The 19,656-nt window shown below is 39.2% G+C and overlaps 1 non-coding gene across 1 annotated transcript; it reads left to right on the forward strand.

Moving 5' to 3' along the window:
* Positions 1-17,887: 17,887 nt before the first annotated feature.
* On the forward strand, positions 17,888-17,982 carry TRNAI-UAU. The gene is made up of 2 exons: positions 17,888-17,925; positions 17,947-17,982. It is a non-coding gene; the product is annotated as a tRNA-Ile (tRNA).
* Positions 17,983-19,656: the final 1,674 nt, after the last annotated feature.

Genomic DNA, 19,656 nt, shown 5'->3' on the forward strand with positions numbered 1-19,656 from the left:
CAGACTAATGGCTATTAGAATCTAGTGCCTTCTTTCTCAGCCTAGGCTCTACAGCAGGGCTGTGATGGCAAGGAAAATAGGAGATTACAGCTGCAGTTGCAGGATCTCCTCTACAAAGCAGGGCAAAATGAGTGTACTTCTTGATAATGATGTGGTCTTGATAATGAATGACCTGAAATTCTGCCTGTGGGAATGTGTGTTGCCCTGGAATAGATAAAACAGGATATGAGGATTAACTAGGTCCACATGGTTGAAATAAAAGGAATAAAAAAACGTTATTTTTAATGGTGGACAACAAATGGTTCACCAACAGAGTGAGTCGCAAGCTATCATACAAGAGTGACTGGAATGCAACTCAGGTAGACTTCATCCTAGTATGTAAAGGCCATTGGAGTCAAGTCATAGATTGCAAAGTCATGCCTAGTGTAATGGTCATCCTTCGAGCATACAAAACTGGTGGCCACAACAGAGATTAGGCAAAAGACCAGGAAGTTGATTGTACTGAAAACACAGGAGTTCATGGATATACTAATGGCGCTGACACCTCTGGAAAGACAGGAAATGGGACCAGCAAAAGAAGAAAAAGAAGAATGTCAGCATCTTAAAATATCATGTGTGAAAATGGTGAAACAGATATGTAGTCAAATCCCGTGTGAAAATAAGGGACATGAGGAAATCTGGCAGTGGAAGGAAAAGTCCAGTAAGTTATTAAAAAAAATGGACTGGGCTAAAAAAAGTATATTAATTTACAAAGAAATTGAGATATTGATTGCAAGGGCAAAGAAAAAAATGCTAGAAAACCTGTGCTAGCTTCTGGAAAGGGACTCAACAGATGGCACAAAGAAGCTCTATCAAGTCGCAAAACAATAAAAGAAAACTGAAAAACATGCTCAGCAGGTGACATTCAAAAGGGATGACAACAAAAGTCTGTTCAACTAGATATGAGAAACGCATATGACAAGATCCCAAGAAAGCTGTTTTAGGTAGATGTGATTATTCAAAGTTCTGAGAACACTGGCAGCATTAGTGCAGACTATGGAGAGATGAGAAGAAAGTAAGACGAGATGAGGATGTCCAGCCAAGAAATAAAAGTACTAAATGAGTAAAGACCCGTGACAATCAGGAATGATAACACAGTGACAACAGTAGTGAAAATAACTGTCGCAAGTGAAAAAATACATCTTCAGAAGTGAAGAAAATATATTTGCTTTCAAGAGTCTATGTCTGGAAGTAAAACAAATGTAAATCTGGTACTGGAAGTTCTGTCTTCATTACTATGGTGACTAATGCCACTAGAATCTGAAAGTTTCCTAGGTTACCAGGCCCTTCCTCACTACCCACACTTCTGTGGGAGTCAGATCCCTCTCCAGATATCCCTCTTGCCAGACATTAAAAATGATCACACCAGTCTGCCACTTTTGATTATTGTAGTGCTTTGATGATGCCATGAATGGCAGCCTTGGTATGGTGCTCTCTGGTATTTTGTTTGTTTTTCTTTATTTGTTCAGTTGTTTGCTGTTTGGATGTGGTCAGGTATACCCATGAAGAGTTGTTGAACATCCGGCAGTTCATTCTGTGTGATTTGGTAATCGATTTCTTACACGTGAGCAATGTTTTGGATGTCTTATTTGGTGAAGCGGCAGTTTTTAGCAGCAGATGTGGATGCAAGTATTGCAAGAAGGGGAAGCGTGCTGGTGTACTTGTTAGGCTGAGACAGAGGGGTTTTCGAATGGTGCTTCCTAGTTTATATTTGGCTAATCTCCGTTCATCAGGCAACAAAATGGATGAACTACTACTTCTTAATATAACTCATAAGGATTTTCACTTTCTTCTGCTCTGTGTTTTATGGAAACTTGGTTAAATGAAGCTATTCCGGACTCTGCATTACACCTGACTGGCTTTCAACTTTACAGAGAGCACTGTGTATTGCTGACATCAGGGAAAAGAAAGGGAGGTAGAATTTGCTTTTACATCAATGAAGGTTGGTGTTCTGATGTTACAGTGTTAAGAAAAAAAACGTGTTGTCCTGATTTAGAAACATTTTTTAACTGTAGACATTTTTATTCACTGTGGGAGTTTTTCTCATTTATTTTGGTTGGTGTTTACATTCCACCTCAAGCCTGTGTGAGTGCAACTTTACAAACACTGATTGACCAGATATTGAGCATGGAGAAAAAATATCCAAATTCTTATTTGATTATTATAGGGAATTTTAATAGGGCAAATCTCAGCCATGAACTTCCTAAATTTGCACAGCACCTAAGGTACCCTACTAGAGAGAAATACGTTTGATCACTGTTATACAGTGTTAAAACATGCCTATTGCAGGGTTGTATTTTCTGTTTCCCATCCAGTCATCCAGGTTTCTCTTAAAGAGAGATAATGAAGTTCTCTGCTTGATGTGGAGAGGGAGTCTATTCCACAAATGGGGAGTCTCTGGGAGACAAATCTCTCCTGCCAGCAAGTCCTATTGATGTCACAGGCCAAGTTGAGGTTCTGCATGTGGATCACGTGAGTGGAGTTTGGCATGTGAATATGCAGCAATTTCATCATGGTGGGGTCAACAATTGCTCTGTATACCAGATACAGATCACCTCTGAGAAGTCTATATGAGATAGAATAGAGGGACAGGGCTTTTAGCCTATCTGTGTAGGATAGATTTTTTGAAGCTCTGGATTCTCCTGGTCAGGAACCTCTGTGGTTTCTCCAGCTGCTGCATGTGATTCATGAGATACATGCTGAAAGAGGTGTCATACTCACTAATGAGCCAGATAAATGAGGAATACAGGGAAGTTATGATTTCCTTGTTCCTGGAAGAAATGCCCTTACTAATAAGGTGAGCCATATAGAAAGCTCTCCGTAAAATGGAGGCAACATGGTGGTCAAAAGTTAGATTGCTGCCAACATGGGTGCCCAGGTTCCTCACAACTGCTTGCATGCTTAGTAGGTTGTTATTAATGTGATAATTTGTGGAGATGTCACTCTCCCCAAAGGGGATGATGATGCATTTTTTGGTATTTAGTTTGAGGCCATGTTTCTGGCACCAGTCATTTGTTTGGGTGAGACCCTCTTGTAGTATGTCTACATCACTAGAGAAGTTGATGACAGCTCCAAGCTTTCAGTCATCTGCAAACCTGGTCAGCCACTGACCTCAGGTTTTGGCTTACACCTTGGAGAAGTATATCCCAAACAGGAGAGGCCCCAAGACCTATCCCTGTAGTACACCGATCGTTACGCATCTACAACTTGAGGTAGCTTCCCCTATTTTGACTGAGTGAATTCTATCAGTGAGCCAGTTAGCTACCCATCTGATCACAAATGGATTTACACCAAGCTGGGATAGTTTATCAATTATGCCTGAGTGGGAAATAGTGTTGAAGGCCTTGGCCAGGTCAAGGTAGGCGGTGTGCACTATCTTTCCCTTGTCCATGGCTTTGGTGACTGACTCAAAGAAGTCTACCAAATTTAACAGGCATGATCTCCCCTTGGCAAAACCTAACTGTGTGGGATCAAGCATTTGGATGTTGCCAATGTCCTTGTTAATGTGGCCCATGATAATTGCAAATCAGGCTAGTTAGGCTGATGGTCTATAATTGCCTGGATCAGTGGATGCTCCACCTTTGTGCAGAAGGATGACAGTAGCCGTCCTGCACTTGGCTAGCACAGAACCAGTACTCAGGCTTAGGTTGAATAGGGTGTCTAATGGTAGTGTGAGTTCCTGCCTGAGTGCATGCAGGATGCAGCCTAGGATGTTATAGGGTCTCATGGAAGCTGTGTGTTTTTAGCCTTTGACTGGGCAGTAATAACTTGTTCCCTAGAGATATGGGGTGGGAGGCCGGTGCTGGGAATATCCTGGATTACAGATGGGGGGGGGGCAGAGGGGTGAAGTTTTCACTGAACCCGTCTGCCAGAAGGTTGGCTATATACAGCATTTGTGTATATGGTGTCTTTGACCATCAGTTCTGAGCAGATTTGGGTGTTTCCCCTTAGATTGTGGACGTACGTGAAGAAGGCCTTATGACTGTCTTTAGTAGATGTGGCCAATTTGGACTCAAAGTTAGCTTTGGAGGACTTCATTAATACTCTTTTTTACCCATTTAGCCGCTAAGAAGAGATTGCTTCCAATTTGGCACCCATTCCTTCTTGGTCCTGGACAGCAAATTTTTTTTCCTTTTGTTGTAGAGTTTGTTTATAGCCGATGTCCATCAGACCGGTTTACTCTTCCTTCAGGAAGAGGATTTTGTCCTGTTAGGTATTGCTGAATCCATGCATTTATATAAATGGTCGTATAGTACTTTGGTGCAGATTTGGACATTAGTGCCAGTTCCTACTTTTAGGGGGAGGTGTGCGTGAATCTGTTTAGACCTTCCCTCTGGAGGCTGTAATCAGTTTTGGGGAAGTTTTTTTGTTTAACCCTAGTGGGGGGGGGGTAGTGACTTTGAAGTTGACTGCCTTGTGGTCTGATCTTACCAGGATGATGACACTGCGGGGATGATGCACTGGTTTCCTATGTTGGTTAGTACCAAGTCCAAGATGTTGTCACCTCTTGTGATGGTGTCAACCAGTTGGTCGAAAGCAGTGGCATTGATGAAGTCAAGGAATCTTTTGACCACTTCTGTTCTGGCTCATGTAGCTCTTCCAATCAATGGTTGGGTAGTTAAAATCACCCAGGATCAGGGTATAGGGCTGAATCTTAATAGATTTGTGGAGGTCCATATAGGCGGTGTGAGCATCCTGAGTCAATGCTGGCGGCCTGTAGATAACTATGATTTGAATAGGGATCTTGTCAACCATTAACTGCACCTAGACCCCTTTCAGTTTGCTTATCGAGAAAAACAGTCCATGGATGATGCAGGTAATATGGGTTTGCACTTTATCTTGCAACATCTTGATAATCCTGGGACATATGCAAGGATTTTGTTTGTGGACTTTAGTTCTGCATTCAATACAATAATCCAGGAACTTCTCCACTTGAAACTTACTCAGCTTTCTGTTCCTGCCTCCACCTGCCAATGGATTATTAATTTCTTGACTAATAGGAAACAGCAGGTGAAACTGGGAAATGTCTATCTATTTATCGTACGATCAACATGGGAGCTCCCCAGGGATGTGTGCTCTCCTCTCTGCTGTTCTCATTGTACACTAATGACTGCACCTCTAAGGATCCCTCTGTCAAACCTATCAAATATGCGGATGACACAACCATCATTGAACTCATCAGGAATTAAAATGAGTCTGCACATAGACAGGAGGTTGAGCAATTGGCCCTTTGGTGCAGTCAGAATAATCTGAAGTTAAATACTCTTAAAACTGTAGAGATTATAGTGCACTTCAGGAGAGGTTCCACTATATTATCCCCTCTTTTTATATTGAATACTGCTGAATCAGTGGTGGAAACTTTTATGTTTCTGGGATTTATTATTTCTCAAGACTTGAAATGGAAGACCAGTGTAGGGTGTATTATAAAAAAGGGTCAACAGTGAATGTACTTCCCTGCAGCAGCTGAGGAAGTTTAATCTTCCATAGGAGCTGCTGATTCAGTTTCGTACTGCAGTTATTCAGTCTGTTCTTAGTTCATCTATAATAGTGTGGTTTGGTTCAGTCACTAAACATGATACAATAGGTTACAATGAATAATCAGGTCTGCTGAGAATATTACTGATGTTAATTTGTCCACTTTATATGACCTGTGTTAGTCTCGGTTCAAGAAACGAGCAGGAAAAATTATCTCAGATCCCTTACATCCAGGCCATAATTTTTTGAATTTCTTCCTTCAGCGAAACATTACAAATCAATACACGCTAAAACAAGCAGATACAAGAATGTTTTTTTTTTCCACAGGCCATTAAGCTCATAAATGGTTAATTTAATTATTTAGGTCAGTTATTTCTTTTTCTTTTTACACCTTTTAGGTCTTGCAATACTGCATTTGGACGAGTTGCACTTTGCACTTTGTATGTATATGTTTATGTATTTTTTTCTTATTTTCTAGTTGTGTGATTAATAGTTGTGTATATATTGTTTATGTAATTTATACTTTGAGAGTCATCAAAACCAGAGTCAGATTCCTTGTGCATGTGCATACATGGCCAATACATGTGACTCTGATACTCTCTTACTTTTTGGCTCTATTTCATTTTGTTCAATTATTCTTAATTTCTGAATGTTACTGCCCTTCATTGCACTTTTCAGCCCATTATTCTTGTTTATACATAGTGTTAGCATAGAGCTAATATGCTTTTCTTGTTCACATGAATAAAAAAGAATCCGGAGTTTAAGAATTGTTGGTATGAAAGTAAAACCCCCCTAGAGAAAAGGCACTGTTTTATGTGAAGCACTTTGAATAGAGTGTGACATTTGTGCAAGTTTTAAGCCTTCCAGTTTAAAGAACAGGAGGAATAGGTTACAGTCAGAGAAGCTTAATACCATTTATACCCCTTCTATTCAAATTTCTTCATATATTCCTAGCCCCCGCCCCCTTGCTTCTGCCTCTGTAGCCTCTACATGTAACCAAGTTCGCCGATGACTGCAAACTGGGAGCCATAATTGACTCTCCGGCTGACACGGACATCCTTCAAAAAGGCCTTACCGAGACAGACAACTGGTGTCAAAGTCATGGCCTCAAGCTAAATGCCAAAAAATGCATAGTCATCCCATTTGGGAAAAACAAAACACCCACAAATTACCACATAGGCAGCAGCCCCCTTAATACAGAAGAGGTAATAAGAGATCTGGGGACCCAGGTAGATAGTAATCTCTCCTTTGACAATCATATTGCCAAAATAGTTAGGAAATCCTTCTATGTGGCCCATCTAATTACTAAGGGGTTCGCATCTAGAAATAAAGAGGTTATAGTGCCCCTCTACTCATCACTCATCAGACCCATCACAGAGTACAATGCCCCATTTGGGATGTACCTCACAAGACACTTCCAACAGCTGGAAAGACCACAAAAGCACCTCACCAAGAGGATTACTCATCTCAAACATATGTCCTATGCAGCCCGACTGAAAAAACTCCAGCTGTACTCAGTGGCGTATCACTTATTCAGAGGTGATCTCTGCCTGACTTACAAAGCCATGTCCAACTCAGAATTGATGGACATGCTCCACCTAAAGAAATCCAAGTCACTGCGAGCCACACACACTAGTGAGCTAAACCTCGCCACAACAATAATAGAACATACTGGAAAGATAGATTCTTGTCACAGAGACTCCCCATGCTTTGGAACAAAATTCCTAACTACATTAGGCAGAGCCCCTCACTAACACTCTTCAAGAGAAGCCTTGACGAGTGGATGGGTAACAGAAAATACACCCCTGGGATCACTTCATTGGCTCTGCTCAGAGGATCAGTTAATTAATCAATGGGGAGGCGAAAGCTGACACTCTGGCTAGGCTTAAAAATGCCCTTGGGCAGATAGCCTAGTACCCACCTATGAACCTTTAGGCAGTAAAATCAAAAAGAATGCTTCTCCATTAGATAGTTTCATCTTCAGGTTATGTTTCTAAGAAGTCTAAGTCTGTGGTATTTGGTTCCTATTCTGCTAAGTCTAAAACTTCATTAATAGTTATATCTGAGGAGTCTTCCCCCATCCACTTCTTTGTCTCTCAGATCCCACTTACAGAGATGTACTGGTGTCAAATTACAATATATTAAGATGTAGCAGACCTTTATGCAGACACAGCACATGCAGTTCCATTTTTTTCCTAAAGCACCTTCAACGTTACCTAGCTTTGCTGCTTTTATTAACAGCTCTCCTCACCTGAGTCCATTCAATTTCTGTCTCCCGCTGAGAACATCCTTTAACTTACAGCCATTGATGTTTCAGTGAGCCTGTTAGTATCAACTGATGTTTCATTGTTAGCACCACAGCCTTCAGTGTTGATCTCACTAGCAAACATTGCCATTGATTTTAGAAGTTTTCACTGCTGAAATCATTGACATTAGAGGGTTAGGCACCGTTAGCCTTTAAAGTTAAGGCCTGATTTCTTGGGTTTGGTGTCAGTCCTGATCCCTTCAGGGATAACCATGCCTTTGCATGATTGCCATTGATTCCATAAGTTTTTGATATCAGTGTCTTTGACAGTGGATTGGGGAACTTTGACCTTAAGGCTGGGGCCTGATTTCTTGGGTTTGGTATCAGTCACGATCCTTTTAGGGATGACAATGCCTGTGCTGAGGTCAGCATTTCAGTTTTCAACACTGATGCCATCAGTGCTATGGTAGAGGTGAACTGGCTTAATGACCTTGTTAATCACAATTGTGCCATCATTTTCAGGCCAGATGTTCTTTCCTGATCCTGGGATCAGCCTCAAGTAGCTTTTGATACCCATCTGTTAAGGCTGTCTGTCATTCCTGACATTGACACTGAAGTCTATGAAGATGAAAGTGAGGCAGACCACCCTCCATTTACTCCATTAACACTGTGGCAAAAGGAGATGCTGCCAACACAGCTATCTGAAATTTTGTGAATAATTTTATGTTATTTGTGAATATCAACATGACTCATATAAGATGCTTGTTTTACAAATGTATTAAAACTGTATGTCATGTATATATCAAACTGCTGGTACAGATGTGTGTTGAAAAGGTTTTTTGCAAAGTGCTTGAAATGTATCCACAGTGTGCCCTACTAGAAGAGAACAGAAATGTACATGCACTATTGTAATTGTTTAAATGTATATGTTTTAACAGTGGAAACTGGAACACAGGACGTTAACTCCAGCCTAGCAAATGTCAAAAAATAGCTGAAATGAAATTACTCTATAGGCTACATAATAAAAGATGATATATATTTCAGTTTGCAATGCAGCTACAGGCATAATGTCTGTACTGGGAAACTTTATGTATTGTCTTGGAAGTGTTTTATTGTCTTATGACTTTCAGCATCTGCCAAAGATCTGATAAGAAGCCCTTGTCTATGTATTTTTACAGGTAAATGCTAAATGCTACCAGCTGCCATCAACATTGTTTTGGGTCTGTGTACTAGAAGTCAGATGACAAGAAATGATGTAATTCTGCAAGCTAGCCCAGCAGTAATATTTGAGATATTAATCTGAGAGGTCTCTTAGAGAGACACAGCATTCTGTATTCTGTTTTGGACCTGACAACAACTACAAGATCCATTCACCACATCTGCCTTGCTCTGATGAAGTAAGTTCCTAGGGAACAGAATAGTTCCTTGGACATAGTCAGGAATATAGCAAAGCTTAGTTTAGATATGTTTCTTTATTTATTTGAGACTATCCTGCAATGTTGCTTTAAATATTTCTGGTGGTTTTGAACTCTGATGTTACTGTGAATATATACTGAGTATTTTCTTGTTTTATTATTTAGTATTAAAAATATTTAAACATTTCATTGTGGCTGATCTTTGTGAGGCATATTTAAGTTTTGAGAACACTTGCATATTTATTTGGTGACAACAGACTTGCTCTTGTTGAAACTAACATTTGTATTAATATTAACATTACACAGTAAGACTGGAAACCTTTTGTTAAGGACCTTAAAGTAGCTGATAAGGAGCTGGCTGGTAGCAGTGATAGCTACCTTATAGTCTAGGAAAAAGGGAGCATAGCTATTAAACTTGTGCCAGGCTTTCCCATGTGTGTGTGTGTGTGTGTGTGTGTGTGTGTGTGTGTGTGTGTGTGTGTGTGTGTCTGTGTGTGTAACTCAAACCTCAGACAGTGTGTGTGTCAGCTACTTGGGCAGGGATACAAATCACTGGTTGGACAGAGAGGATGCTGGAGGTCTTGGCTTGGCCACTCAGCTGAGATCTCAACCCTATAGCTGTGCCAGTGGGAAGTCTTACTGGAGATCTGGGGAAAGGGGGAGAACCAGCCCTGGAATGATTGTGGTCTCTGTGTGCTCTTAAGGGAAACTGCAATTCAGAGAGCTGCATGTGGAAATACTGATTGTGTACCTTGTTATCCTCTCAATATACATCCCCCACTGTTTCCAGGGGTGATGACTGAGGCTCCTTGATTACTGGTCCAGTGATGGGTCATCACAAACACTGCCACTCACCTCAGGCTTGGCCAAGTTACAGATTTCTTGTTTTTCAGAATTACATATTAATATAAATCCTCTATTCTGTGAGCTTTCTAAGTGAATGCTTTCAGTGTTAAACTAAAAATTCCCTTGTTTTCACAACCCTTATCTCTGATTATGGTTTTCCTTTTCTTTTTTTTTTTTTTTAGCTTTGTCTTTCACTTTAGAGAACAGAAGCTGGTGATTATCGGTGGACACATAACACAAAATAGAAATTCATGTCATTATTTACTGACCTTAGCTCTCAATGATTTGTCAAAAGACCACAAATGTTAAGAGAAACAAAACAAAAATATGAGGCTGAAATCTGGATGTTCTAAAAACTTCTGGCCACTTGTGAGGTATGCAGTATAGTATCTGCAATTGACTGTACAGTCCAGATAATGAAACCCTAGTGGTGTGGTTGAGCTACCTGACACAACAGTGTCTTGAAATGTACGTGATAAACAGCTATAATTAATTCACTGCATACCTCTCAATTCTCCCTGATTTGGGATGAAAATGTTACTCTGCATCCCCCCTTCTAAAACTAGCAAGTTAGGAAGAAAATGCAATGGATTACATAATAAATAATGATGACAGTAACTTGAAGCATAGAAGTCTTCAATATATGTGTTGATTCATACTATCATAACCTGATAATGTCTTAAATTAATAGTACTAATATTTTAAAACTTGTCTGAATTTTTTTTTCTGGATTCATCCTGTGATTTTGTAAGCAAAGGGCTGAGAACTTTGCTCATAGGTTCATAGGTAGGTACTAGGCTTTCGGCCCTAGGGCCTATACAAGTCTAGCCAAAAAGGTACCCTGGCTTTCGCCACCTAAGAAAATAATTTTCCTGTGCCCATGTCGAGCAGAGCTACAGAGGTGATCCCCGGGGTGAATTTCCTATTTCCCATCCAATCATCAAGATTTTTTTGAAAAGTCCTAATGAGGATCTTTGTTTGATATAGATAGGTAGTTTGTTCCAGAGTATGAGAAGTCTCTGGGACAGGAATCTATCCCTCCAGCATGTTCTGTTTATTGTGGTGACAAGGTTTAGGTCCCAAGAGCGTGTAGCTCGGAGGGATTGGGATTTCTTTAAGTGGAGCAAGTCCAACAGCTCTGGGTTTGACATAGCTGTGTATGTTAGGCAGAGATCACCTCTAAGTAGGTGATATGCAATAGAGTAAAGCTGGAGTTTTTTGAGATGGTCTGCGTAGGGCATCTGTTTGAGCCCCGTAATCATCTTTGTGAGGTACTTCTGCAGCCTTTCCAGTTGTTGTAGATGTCTTGTGAGGTACATACCAAAAGGGGCGTTGCACTCTATAATGGGTCTAATAAGTAATGAGTAGAGGGGAACAATGACCTCTTTTTTCCTGGATGAGAAACCTTTTGTTATGAGGTGTGCCAGGTAGAAGAATTTCCTGACTACTGTGGTGATGTGATTATCAAAGGAGAGACTACTGTCCACCTGTGTCCCAAGATTTCTTATCACAGTTTCGGTGTTAAGTAGACTACCACCTATGTGGTAGCTCATGGGTACAGAGTTTTTACCAAAGGGGATGACAATGCACTTTTTAGCATTGAGCTTGAGGCCATGGTTTCAGAGTCTAACACCAAAATCAAGGTTTTGCTGTTCAAAATGATTTCTTTTATTATACAGATGATCACAGCTGTACCCAGTACATCGATTCTTTACTTCTTTTAAATGGCCTAATGCCATCTTACCCCTGTACATTGCATATCATTTGGGCAATAATGGAAAACACTAGACCATATCAGTTTTTTTCCGTAGCTCTCAGAATGTTACAGTAGTTATGTAACATCTAGCTGCAGCTGTACTTCATCTCGGCCACTGCTCTCAACGTCTTTGCTCAATTAGCAGGGGCAAAGCTAAAAATAATGGGTAGAAAACACTGGGCTTTGTTGAAGTGTCTTAACCCACCAGATGCGTAGTAGCAAGCCCCGCCCAAACCATGTCCAATACACAGAAGCAGGATTACATTACAGAGCATTCATGAATAAACATTTTCCTATGTTTGTCGTCCATAAATATTCATTGGGTTTAGCAACCACATACTGCAGACATGTTTACTCACTGAAAATTCAAAGAAATTCACTAAAAGAAAGTCAGGCAGTTTGTATTACACAGTCTATCACAAGAAATAGTCATGATCCCACTTCTAATCATATTTCAAAGCTCCCATCCGTGCTCAGTCCCGATTTAATGGGTCTACAGCTTCTTCCCCAATCCCCCTCTTTTTCCTACAATGAAAACTGTCGAGTGGTTAAACTGCAACCTGACCTTAAGCAGTTTTGATTACTTTGCATGAAAGTAGCAGCTACTTGAATAAAAACACATTCCAGGCATGTTATTCCGTGAATTACAGTCTTTCAAACTTTAGCTGCTGAAACATTCCTCCTACTTCGAAAGACACAATTGAGCTGGTACAGCAAGAGTGTACTTGAAAAAACCCATGCCCATTACATCAGCTCTCTACACTGTCTTCCTTAAAAACAAAATTCAAAAAGTGAAACCACATGACTAGATGTAGTCTTGCCAGTTTTCCAGTTTCACAGATCAACGTGAAGTCTCACACTCTATTGCCCAGTGGAACAAAACCAAAAAAGTACACAAGCCAAAAGGTCTATACCCAAAATGTTGTCTCAGAGATTGAGGATAGAAGAAGAAGATTTAAGCTTACTGGCACCGAAGACATTACATAGCTACAAACATGCAAACTACTTAATAACAAAAGCACTACATCAAATTACTTGGCAAATCTACCAGGGCATTATTGACAACTAGGTCATAAGAGCAAGTAAAATGCATGAAAGTTCAAACTTGCCAACCAAATGACAAAATAGATGCTACCAATTGCACAGTCAACATATAAAACATTTTGGTAAAGCGGTCCATCTAGAGTACCAGCATAATGCAAACTTTTTAAAAAATGTAATACAATAATCTACTTGAAAAAAGGCTTTCATGTGGTGGAAAAACTACCGTAACAAGTCTGGAATGATTCCAGAACCATGTTGTTAACATTTTCAGTTTCCCCATCTCTTACAAAATGGGATACTTCCAACCTGAAAGATAAATACACAAGCCTTGCATCTTAGAATTAGTAACCCAAATACCCAAAAAGTTAGTTTTAACCAAAAACGACTAGCTTCTATAAACACCAAAAGCAATTCTTTATGGTCATAATGGCATAGCCCCATTCCCTAGAACTCAATAAAAATTACCATTATCCAAGTTGGTAAGCAAGAGCAGCAAACTGATTCTACAGAAAAGAAATAATAGTGCCAGTCTGCCAGAGCAAAATGTAAAACAAGCCCTAAAAGTAAAATATTCTATGACTAGGAAACATTTTAAGACTCTTGACAAGCCCACGAGTAGTTTATCCCTAAAATTCCCCTGGCTTTTCAAAAATGCACTGCTAGTAAATATCACCATGACCCTCTGACTCATCAACCACTCAATGCAAGGATGAGAAGCGTCAGCAAGGTAATCAAAACACTCTCCCAAGTGCTTGTATCATAACTGAGATAAAGGTTCTCTCTATTCATCTTCCACTGGTCCATTTTAGTACATACTTGCTTCAGACTACACACAAACTGACCCACAAAGTAAGAATACCAGGGAACACAAAGAATTAGCCAGATTTATCTGGTTTCCTAAATCAGTCAGGATATCCTACTCAAAATTAGCTTACCCCAAGGTAAAAGGAGGCCTCAGTCTACCAGATCTCCAACTGTATTACACGATTATATGTGCTAATAGAATTGTGACTATATCAAATTTTAACCGGGATGATCATAACACCCGCCCCCTCCTGGATAAAAATCTGGCACCAACACGTAGTCATCAACAACATTAATCCAAAAGCTCTCCCTTTTCTTTCCCCTGCGGCTATTAGTACTTCTAAAATAAGCAACACTCTGAAACACAAGATAAGATTATTCCAAAATCTGATAAGACCCATTAATCTGGATAAAACCTTTCCTCTCCTCCAACCTCTCCATCTAAATCCAAACATTAGAATCAACAACAAACCTGTCAATCTCACTGACTTCCCCCTCATCAAGGATAATTTGGTTTGGGATCTTTTCAAATTTAAGAAAAAACGTCTCCCTGATCTACGTCTAATTCTCAAAGTTAATAACAAATACACGGTTATCCTTCGACAACTCAGAGAATTAATATCATCACAATTCGGCAATCTACCCTCCAACTGCTAAGAATTTAACAGATTGTGTGAAATTATAACTAATCTCTCGAGTTCAGAGAAAATGCTCTCCAGATCCTACAACCTCATCAACTCTATAAAACATAACTCGGTATACCTTCTTTCCAAATACTGGGATAAACAGGATACCACACTCACAGAGGAACAAAAGTTAACTGCAATCAGAAACACCATAGAATTATCCCCCTTTAAGAAACTCATTTATACACAATTAATGATCAATAATAACTCCTATTTTACACCTTCTGTTCTCAACATATTTGACCCCAAAATTTCTCCATCTTGCACGTGCTGTTCTTTTCCAAAGGCTGACCTCTTACATGTATTATGGTTCTATAAACATACCTCTTACATGTATTATGGTTCTGTAAACATACCCACAAACTGTGCCACGGTGGTACACTGACAGCGTTGTTGCCTCACAGCAAGAGGTTCTCCAGTTCAATTCTTGGCTGGAGTGCCTTCTGTGTGGAGTCTGCATGTCCTCCCTGCGGTCGAGTGGCCTCTGAAAGACATGTGTGAATGGGCGTGCTTTCGCTGAAGGTTGGGCATCGGGCTGGCAACTCGGCACCATAAAAAAAAATCTACTGCCAGTCATTAGCAGAGTTCTGCTGTGGCAACCCCTAACTGGGAAAAGACAAACAAACATACCCACAAACTATGGTGTTCTTTAAAAGTATGCCTAGAAAAAAATGGGATATCACAAATCTACTCTCTCCTGGGAAACAGCCATGCTACACATACCCAACCTCAAGTTATCTAAACTAAAACAACATGTATTAATTACACTCTGTTCTCTTGTCATACTATACATCACTAAAAACTGGTTAGATTGGACTAAACTTTGATGAAAGGGGTTCAAAGAGAAGGCATTTGAATACATTTCCGCACAAAAGCTTATCATAAATGGGCTCAAGAAAAGAGCTTACTACCAAGAATTCTGGAAACTCCTACTTGACCAAATTTTAAGTGATTAACTAAATGGAAAGGCCAGATTCTGAGATATTTTGTAGTTTAATTTCCCTGGGTTACATACCTCTCAAGTGTACCTCATTACGAGGAGCGTACCTCATTTGGGGTCTTAAAAAGTTCATGTTCCTCAAAGTTCCTCGAAGTTCCACATTGAAAGACTCTATCACACATTCAGTGTTAGGAACTTTTTAAAGTGAAATCCATGGTAAATAGAAATGAATCATATTAATTCATTAAAAGATCTTCTTTATAAGTAAAACCAGCATATTTTAACCATCCTATGGCCTTCCTAGTTAAAATTGTTAGCAAGCCATTAGTATGTGTTCCACATTTTGCGCATTTGTTCCACATTATGAGGGCTAGTGTTCCTCATTTTGGAGATGGAAGGTTGAGAGCTATGCTGGGTTAAATGGAGGTCCACTCATGTTTTTCAAAGAATCGTTTCTTCTCTCTTATCTTATTCTAATTACATGGTAGCACTTTTGTAAATTTTGTATAGTATATCATTTAGTTTATATAATATGTATATGTAGTTTCATTTTTGTTTCCATTCCTGCCATTGTATACAATATTTTACCTACTCATGGGAATTATTGTAATGGTTTTGGTATCTGTAAAACATCAATAAAAAGTTATTTGAAAAAAAAGAATACCAGGGGACAGCAACAATAAAAGTCTGTTCTCATCCTAAACACACCAGATCGTATCCCGCAACAGAAAATTATACTAAGTTGTGGTGGGACTGTGCTACAAGCAAGGAACATACTGCAGTTTGACATTAATCATTGATTTATGTCTTGTAGACAAGTGTACAACAACATAATATGTAGTAAAACTGACGTTGATAAAGCTTAATAATGCCACAAAAACAGGATATATAAAAGTTTACAACGTCAGAGATCAGGATTTATCCAACATCCTTTTAGTTCTGTCAGAACTCTAGCTAGAAAACTAACGCAAGAAAACTGTACAGTCCATCCGCTGTAGCCAACTTAATAATTTGTTAAGTCTAATGTTACTAGTAATGAAAAGTAAATTATAATCAAGTCGGTCTGACCATACAATTGAATTATGATAGTCTAATGCTATCACGAAGCGGTTTCTATACAGCTGCATAGTGTGGTAAAGTTCCTTGCAAAGATTAAACGCATCTGTTATTCCATTGGTTTCTGTATAAATAACTTTGTATTCTTTGCCCTTGTTTTGATGTTGGAACTGTTTTTGTCAAAAGTAAACAGGAAAAGTCTGAGTTTTGCAAAGGCCATGTTTTATTATACAGTTACATTTTTGTACATCTCTAGCATGTTTATTTTGGGGCACACCTCGTACGCGGTAATCACGAAGCAATGTATGCACGACGTCACCAGCAAATCTGTATGCTCTGCTAATCATGACATATTTGCATGTAATATTCACCGGCTTTCTGCTTATCAGTCACGCTGGCCCCGATCAGTGGGTTAAGACCCTTTAACAAAGCTGGTCACTGTTCCACTTTCAAAGAGCATGTTATGCTTCCATTTTTTTGGATCCAGTAATGTTCTGACAGCACACAAGGTATAATGCTCAGCAATAACAAAAAGCTTTTTACTTTTAATATTTTCAGTAGCAGCAACAGTTTCAGGTGACATTAGACAACAGAGTCTATATGTATAATATATAGTAGTAATATAATAGTATATAACTTTTTTTTTTTTTTACATGTTATCTTGTAAACTGTATTTTTCTGTTTTAGTGGGGCTTTACTCCACGGGTCTCCACTGAAAATGGGCCACAAGCCCAGTTGGACTAACCCGGTTAACAAATGTCAATTCTTTCTTCTTCGTTCAGCTGCTCCCGTTAGGGGTCGCCACAGTGGATCATAAATGTCATTGTCAATAAATAAATAAATAGACTAGAGCGATGGAGTTTGCGTAACCACGTCTCTCTGTATTTGAACTTACGCGTCATCCAGATTTTATCGCCTTTGCAGCTTTTGAATACTTACGCTGCGCTAACTTGTTAGTAACGTAATCATAAAGCACGTTGTTAACAAATAATTGAATTAGCATGGCCACTAATATCCCACACAGAGCAAATTATGGAGTTGTTATGTTAACAGTTAATAAAATGTACTGAACAGAAACATCAACTGCACTAAGATTCATCCTGTTGTAGCAATTTAGAAGTACAGTGCGATTTTCAACGGTTATTAAGCATGGTCCCTAAGCACGGAACACTTCCGCGCTGCTGACTGGTGATGGTCATAGTTGGTGCACCTTCCAGAAATTAAATGCGTGTGATATTCGCTCTTGTAAAGTTTAGCGACCGTTGAAGTATACGCGGAATACCCTCATTCATGTTACTTTACATTTCTTTTTTATTTAATTAATTTAGGCCGGGTTGTAAACGTAATTTATGAAACCCATTCGCCTTAGCAGTACAGTACTATTCTTTATTTTTATTAACCGGCATAGTACTTTAAGTTACTTGTTTCGGTTGGGTTGCTGAATATCTGCAGTCAAAGAAAAGATCTTTATTTGATGGACGTTAAATGTATAGGAAGTACTTTAAGACTTAAATACGTCACGTAGAGTCATAATACGCGAAGACATAGTTCTTAAAAGCCTCGGCACATATTTTAATATGAGCTCCAGTGGCGCAATCGGTTAGCGCGCGGTACTTATACAGCAGTACTAAGGCTAAGAAATGCCGAGGTTGTGAGTTCGAGCCTCACCTGGAGCAGTTGTTTTTATCTTAATTTGAAATGTTAATAGTGTTTATTCTGTAATTGGTAATAATATTTAATGAATAAAAGCATACCCCTTAAGGTGCACTATTACGACTTCAAGACTGTAAAACAAAGCAGCACTCTGAGATAGTGTACTATCCTGTCAGGGTCACTTATCCCCGCCCAAAGGAGCTAAAACTGTTTAAAAATTAAAGTAAGTGCATCCTAATTGCGAAAATTAAAGTAAGTGCATCATAATTGCGAAAATGCGTCAAATTATGTCTGTACAAAAGTATTTACCAGCGACAACGGAGGAAATGTAACTATCCCTTTCACACATAGTCACCATGCTCAAACCTCGTTAACTGTAAAATCGATGCAAATTCCTTTGTTCACATCTTTCCACACTAAATAAATGTGTTCTTTACCCACCGCCAGGTAACAGGTCTGTAAATATACTTCACTTAACTCTTCTTGAAAACACTTTCAACATAGTATGTCTGTTGCTTATGTAACTACTTAGGATTTTATTGTATGTTCCCTTATTTTCCTATATGTATTCTGTGATTACTGTTGTCTCAGTGCGACCTAGGCTGGACCACGTCTGCAATCAATCGGTTTTGATTAGTGCCGAATCGCAGTAAACAATCACAAATACTGACGAGTAAACTGTCATACTGTTGCTGTAAAATATTCAGATTCTGTTAGAATCTTCTGTTCCTTCCAACTTTTAAAACTATATAGAATTTTTAATTATTTGACGTTTGTTGACCGGGTTAGTCCGATTGATCAGCTGTTTTTCAGCGGAAGCCCAGAGCGAAAAGCTCCCCCCAGTAGACACGTACAGTACGGTACAGGTATTTAAAAAAATACAAATAAAATGCATAGTGAATGCTAGATAATAACATAAACGTTATATACAGTTTATCCAGCAGAAAGGTCATAGAGTTACCACCTGTCCCACGTTGCGAGGGACAGTCCCTCTTTGGGCAGTTGTGTCCTGCAAAACAAATTGTAAAAATGGCAAATGTCCTGAGATTTTAGGGCAAAATTATTTCCTATATTTTATGTAATAGTTTTCTAAAACAGGTATTCTGTATCTGAAACACCTACATGTTATAAGAAACAGAATAAGCAACTAAATGCTACAAGAATAAGCTTTTATTTAGGCAAAAAAGTGAAGTTCTGTCCTTTGTACTGGCTGTGGGTATGTTTTGGCCTGCAAAATCTGATGTTTGTACCAAAAATATCCCACTTTGAGCATTTGAAAAGGTGGCAACCCTAAAAGGTCACTGCAGTAGTACATTCCTAATAAATCCAAGTGACTTTATATGACTTTACATTCGGTAGTCACTAGCTCCTCTTGCTAACAAAATTGTTGGTAAAAACATAAACTTTTCAAGTAGCCAAGTTATGTGCAACTCTTGAACCTTGGGTAGCAAACACACAAATCAAGATTCGGCATCTGATATATAGGTTCATAGGAGGTTACTAAACTAGTGGCCCTAGAGCCCTTACAAGCCTAACCATGTTAATCTCAAGAATCCCCATTTGTTCTTGTTAAGAGAACTTATTTTGCCGAGTTATTGTATGGTCACCACCAATCCCCCTGTTCATAAGGGACATGGGCGGAATCCCCGGGGTCATTTTGCAGTCTGTCATCCATTTGTCCAGGCCTTGCTTGTATA

Source organism: Protopterus annectens, chromosome 6.part0 (genome assembly GCF_019279795.1).
Source record: "Protopterus annectens isolate FY-2018-M chromosome 6.part0, PAN1.0, whole genome shotgun sequence".
In the NCBI taxonomy this organism is placed as follows: domain Eukaryota; kingdom Metazoa; phylum Chordata; order Ceratodontiformes; family Protopteridae; genus Protopterus; species Protopterus annectens.